The sequence below is a fragment of the Mandrillus leucophaeus genome, unplaced genomic scaffold, assembly GCF_000951045.1.
Source record: "Mandrillus leucophaeus isolate KB7577 unplaced genomic scaffold, Mleu.le_1.0 Scaffold1684, whole genome shotgun sequence".
NCBI lineage: Eukaryota > Metazoa > Chordata > Mammalia > Primates > Cercopithecidae > Mandrillus > Mandrillus leucophaeus.
The window spans coordinates 126,732-133,525 of record NW_012101681.1 but is presented as its reverse complement, the minus strand read 5'-3'; positions in this window follow the sequence as shown (position 1 = coordinate 133,525).

Genomic DNA, 6,794 nt, shown 5'->3' with positions numbered 1-6,794 from the left:
CTGTTGGAGATTGCTTGAGGTCCACTCCAGACCCTGTTTGCCTGGGTGTCAGCAGCAGAGGCTGCAGAAGATAGAATACTGCTGAACAGAGAGTGTACCTGTCTGGTTCTTGCTTTGGAAGCTTCCTCTCAGGGGTGTACTCCCCCATGTGAGGTGTGGGGTGTTGGTCTGCCTCTAGTGGAGGATATCTCCCAGTTAGGCTACTCAGGGGTCAGGGACCCACTTGAGCAGGCAATCTGTCCCTTCTCAGATCTCAACTTCCGTGTTGGGAGATCCACTGGTCTCTTCAAAGCTGTCAGACAGAGTCGTTTGCATCTGCAGAGGTTTCTTCTGCTTTTTGTTGTTGTTGTTGTTGTTGTTTAGCTGTGCCCTGTCCCCAGTGGTGGAGTCTACAGAGACAGGCAGGCCTCCTTGAGCTGCTGTGAGCTCCACCGAGTTGGATCTTCCCAGGGCTTTGTTTACCTACTTAAGCCTCAGCAATGGCGGGCGCCCCTCCCCCAGCCTCGCTGCTGCCTTGCCATTAGAACGCAGACTGCTGTGCTAGCAATGAGGAAGACTCCATGGGCGTGGGACCCTCCCGGCCAGGTGTGGGATATAATCTCCTCGTGTGCCCGTTTGCTTAAAGCACAGTATTGGGGTGGGAGTTACCCGATTTTCCAGGTGTTGTGTGTTTCAGTTCCCCTGGCTAGGAAAAGGGATTCCCATCCCCCTTGCGCTTCCCAGGTGAGGTGATGCCTCGCCCTGCTTCAGCTCTTGCTGGTCGGGCTGCAACAGCTGACCAGCACCAATTGTCTGGCACTCCCTAGTGAGATGAACCCAGTACCTCAGTTGAAAATGCAGAAATCACCTGTCTTCTGTGTCACTCGCTCTGGGAGCTGGAGACTGGAGCTGTTCCTATTTGGCATCTTGCTTCGCCCCCACCATGTTTTAACTTTCTAACCAACAATTTCTTTTTAAAATATTTTTATTGTGACTCACCTGCCACTTAATGCTGTCAAATAAGTCTCTATTCCATTCTTTGTGCTGTTTTATTTTTTAAATAAATAAGGGAAATGATAGTTAATTCTATTCAATTACTACTATATGGTTACTTTTAATTTAGGGTACAACCTGTGTAAATATTCAATATGTCATAGAATGTGCATATCCCCATGCATGCTCACACAGCAAGCATGTGTTCATGAATTACCGTATTACAGAATGCCTAAGTACATGAGTGCAAGCGTTTTTAAAATCAAATACATAAGTTTTGATCTTTTAAATAGTGATTTACCTCACCCTCAATAATTACGGTGCTACAGGAGTCTGAGATTCAACTGCAAGGCAGTATCAAGGCTGGGGGAGAGTCACCCGTCATTGCTGAGGCTTCACTAGGTGAATAAAAAGCAGCCCAGAAACTCAAACTGGGTGGAGCCCACGGCAGCTCAAGGAGGCCTACCTGCCTCTGTAGACTCCACCTCTGGGGTCAGGGCATAGCCAAACAAAAGGCAGCAGAAACCTCTGCAGACTTAAACGTCCCTGTCTGACAGCTTTGAAGAGAGTTCTCCCAGCATGGAGTTTGAGATCTGAGAATGGACAGATTGCCTCCTCAAGTGGGTCCCTGACCCTGGAGTAGACTAACTGTGAGGCACCACACAGTAGGGTCAGACTGACACCTCACATGGCCAGGTACCCCCTGAGACAAAGCTTCCAGCAAAACAATCAAGCAGCAACATTTACCGTTCAGCAATATTCGCTGTTCTGCAGCATCTGCTGCTGATACCGAGGCAATCAGGGTCTGCAGTGGACCTCCAGCAAACTCCAACAGACCTGCAGCTGAGGGTCCTGACTGTTGGAAGGAAAACTATCAAACAGAAAGGACGTCCACACCAAAACCCCATCTGTATGTCACCATCATCAAAGAACAAAGGTAGATAAAACCACAAAGATGGGGAAAAAACAGAGCAGAAAAGCTGAAAATTCTAAAAGTCAGAGTGCCTCTCGCCCTCCAAAGGAATGCAGCTCCTCGCCAGCAATGGAACAAAGCTGGATGGAGAATTACTTTGACGAGTTGAGAGAAGGCTTCAGACGATCAAACTTTTCCGAGCTAAAGGAGGAAGTTCGAACCCATGGCAAAGAAGCTAAAAACCTTAAAAAAGATTAGATGAATGGCTAACTAGAATAATCAGTGTAAAGAAGTCCTTAAAAGACCTGATGGAGCTCAAAACCATGGCACGAGAACTATGTGACGAATGCACAAGCTTCAGCAACAAATTCAATCAACTGGAAGAAAGGATATCAGTGATTGAAGATCAAATGAATGAAATGAAGCGAGAAGAGAAGTTTAGGGAAAAAAGTAAAAAGAAACGAACAAAGCCTCCAAGAAATATGGGACTATGTGAAGAGACTGAATCTATGTCTGACTGGTGTGCCTGAAACAGCAAGAGTAAAGAAACAAATAAACATACAATGGAACTCCAGTATATCTGGCAGCAGACATCTTGGTGGAATCCTTACAGGTCAGAAGAGAGTGGCATGATATATTTAAAATGCTGAAAGAAAAAAAATTTACCTTAGAATATTTTGTCTCGCAAAAATATCTGTCAATCAGGAAGGAGAAATAAAGACTTTCCCAGACAAACAAAAGCCGAGGGTTTTTATCAACACCAGACCTGTCTTATTGCTAAAGAAAGTGCTTCAAATAGAAAGAAAATGAGCAATTAGACATCATCTGAAGGTACAAAACTCATCAAAAAACAGTAAGTAAACAGAAAAACACTGTACATTATAACACTAAACTGTGGCATGTAAACTATTATCTTAAGAAAGACTACAAGATGAACCAATCAAAAATAATAACCAGAACAACTTCTCGAGACATGGATAGTACAAGATAGAAAGAACAAAAAGTTGGGGGGATGATATTAAAATGTAGAGCTTTTATTAGTTTTTTTCTTGCTTTGTTGTTTATTCATGCAAGTGATGTTGTTAACAGTTTAAAATAGTGGATTATAAGATAGTATCTGCAAGCCTCATGATATTCTCAAATCAGAAAACGTACACCAGACACACACAAAAAATAAAAATAAAAAGGAAGAAATTAAATCACACGGCCAGAGAAAATTTCCTTCACTAAATGGAAGACAGGAAGGAAGAAAAGAAGGAAGAGGAGACCACACACACACACACACACACACCCCAGAAAACAAATAAAATGACAGGAGTAAGTTCTTACTTATTAATAAAATATTGAATGTAAATGGACTGAAGTATCCAACAAAAAGACATAGACTGGCTGAATGGATTAAAAATATAAGACCCATTGATCTGTTGCCTATAAGAACATACTTCTCCTATAAAGAGAAAATAAAAGGATGAAAAAATATATTTCATGCCAATGGAAACCAAAAAAGAATAGGAATAGCTTTACTCATATGAAACAAAACAGATTTCAAGACAAAAACTATAAGAAGGGAACAAGACATCACCGTATAATAGTAAAAGGGTAAAATCAGCAATGGAGTGTAACAATTGTAAATACATGTGCATACAACACTGGAGCACTCAGACATATAGAGCAAATATTATTAGAGCTGAAAAGAGAGATAGACCTCAATATAACAATAACTGGAGACCTCAACATCCCACTCTCAGGATTGGACAGATTTTTTCCAGACAGAAAATTAACAATGAAACATTAGATTTAATCTGTACTGTAGGAAAAAAAATGGACCCTAACAGGTATTTTTAGAACATTTCATCCAATGTCTGCAGAATACACATTCTTTTCCTCAGCACGTGAATCATTTTCAAGGATAGACAATATATTAGGTCATGAAACAAGTCTTAAAATATTTTTAAAAACAATGAAATAATATTAAGCATCTTATCCGACCACAGTGGAATGAAACTAGAAATTAATAAGGAGTAATTTTCAAAACTATACAAACACATGGAAATTAAACAATATATGCTCCTGAATGACCATTGTATGAGAAAAAATTAAGAAGAAAATTGAAAATGTTCTTGACAAAAAAATGGAAACACAACATACCAAAACCTACAGATACAGCAAAAACAGTACTAAGAAGAAAGTTTATAGATATAAGTGCCTACATCAAAAGAGAAGAAAAACTTCAAATAAACAATCTTACAATACATCTTAAAGAACTAAAAAGGAAGAGCCAACCACACCCCAAATTAGGAGAAGAAAAGAAATAATGAAGATCAGAGCACAGATAAATAAAATTGAAACCAAAAAACAATACAAAAGATTAATGAAATAAAAATTGGTTTTTGGAAAAGATAAACCAAACTGATAAGCCTCCAGCCAGACTGAGAGAAAAAAAAAAAGACCCACATAAATAAAATTAAAGATGAAAAAGGAGACATTACAACTGATACAGCAGAAATTCAAAGGATATTTAGTAGCTACTAGGAGCAACCATATGCCAATAAATTAAGAAAATCTAGAAGAAATGGACAAATTCCTAGACACATACAACCTACCAAGATTGAATCATAAAAAATACAGAACCTGAACAGACCATAACTAATGAGATCAAAACCACAATAAGAATTCTCCAAGCAAAGAAAATCTTAGGACCAAATTCTTTACTGCAGAATTATACCAAACACTTAAAGAGGAACTAATACCAACCTTACTCACACTTTCCAAAAAATAAAGAAGAGAATACTTCCCAATTTATTCTACAAGGCTGGTATTACTCTGATACCAAAACCAGACAAAGACATCAAAATAAATTAATAAATAAAACTACAGGCTGATGTCACTGATCAATATTAATGGAAAAATTCTCAAAAAATACTAGCAAACCGAATTCAGCACATTAAAAAGATCATTCGTCATGACTGTACTGGTTCATTTTCATACTGCTGTAAAGAACTGCTCGAGACTGGGTAATTTATAAAGGAAAACGGTTTAATTGACTCACAGTTTAGCATAGCAGGGGAGGCTTCAGGAAACTTACAATCAGGATGGAAGACAAAGGGGAATCAAGTCACCTTCTTCACAAGGTGGCAGGAAGGAGAAATGCTGTGTGAATGGTGAAGAGCCCCTTATAAAACAGTCAGATCTCATGAGAACTCACTATCCTGAGAAGAGCAAGGGGAACAACCCCTATCTCTGCCAGCCCCATGATTCAATTACCTCAATCTGGTCTCTCCCTTGACACATACAGATTATGAGAATAACAATTCAAGATGAGATTTGGGTGGAGACACAAAGCCTAACCATATCAATGACCAAGTGAGATTTATATCAGAAATGCAAGGATGGTTCAACATATGGCAATCAATCAATGTGATACATCATATCAATAGAATGAAGGAAAAAATCCATATGATTATTTTAATTGATGCTGTAAAAAATTTAACAAAATTCAACATCTTTTTCTGGTGAAAAACATCAGAAAACTGGGTATAGAAGGAACATAGCTTAACATAATAAAAGCCTTATATGATAGGTCCATAACTAGTATCATAATGAATGGTGGAAAACTGAAGGCCTTTCCTCTGAGATCTGGAACACAAGGATACCCATTCTCACCACTGTTATTCAACATAGTACTGGAAGTCCCACCTAGAGCATTCAGACAAGAAAAAGAAATAAAAGAAATTAAAGAGGAACTAATACCAATCTTACACCCACTTTCCAAAAACTAAAAGAAATAAAAGGCATCCAAATTGCAAAGAAAATTTAAATTATCCTTATTTGCAGATGATATGAATATATATTTCAATAAAACCTAAGGACTCCACCAAAAAACCTATTATAGCTGATAAACAAATTTGATAAAGTTGCAGGATATAAAGTCAACATACAAAAATCAGTAGCATTTTTATATACCAACAGTGAATAATCTGAAAAAGAAATCAAGAAAGTAATCCCATTGATAATAACTATGAATAAAGTGAAATGTCTAGGAATCAAATTGTCCAAAAAGTGAAAGTCTTCTAAAGTGAAAATTATAAAATATTGATGAAAGACATTGAAGACACCCAATAATGAAAAAATATTTTATTATAATGGATCGGAAGAACCAATATTGTTAAAAATGTCCCTATCACCCAAAGCAATCTACAGATCTCACGTGATCCCCATCAAAATACCAATGACATTCTTTACAGAAATACAAAAAACAATCCCAAAATGTATATGAAACCACAAAAGACCCAGAATAGCCAAAGCTATCTTAAGCAAAAAGAACAAAACTGGAGGAATCAAATTACCTGGTTCAGATTATACTATAGAGGTATAACGACCAAAACAGCATGATACTGACATACAAAGAGACATATAGACCAGTGGAACAGAATAGAGAACCCTAAAATAAATCCATACATCTACAATGAACTCATTTTTGACAAAGTTGCCAAGAATATACTTTGGGGAAAAGACAGTCCCTTTAATAAATGGTGCTGGAAAAACTAGATATCCATATATAGAACGAAACTACTAGACCTCTATCTCTCTCCATATACAAAAAATCAAATAAAAATGAATTAAAGACTTAAATCTGGCCCTGCGCAGTAGCTCATGCCTGTAATCCCATCACTTTGGGAGGCCGAGGGGGATCACGAGGTCAGGAGCTCGAGACCATCCTGGTTAACACGGTGAAACCCTGTCTCTACTAAAAATACAGAAATTAGCTGGGTGTGGTGGTGGGTTCCTGTAATACCAGCTACTCAGGATGCTGAGGCAGGAGAATTGCTTGAGCCCGGGACGCGGAGGTTGCAGTGAGCTGAGATCGCACCACTGCACTCCAGCCTGGGTGACAGAGCGAGACTCCGTC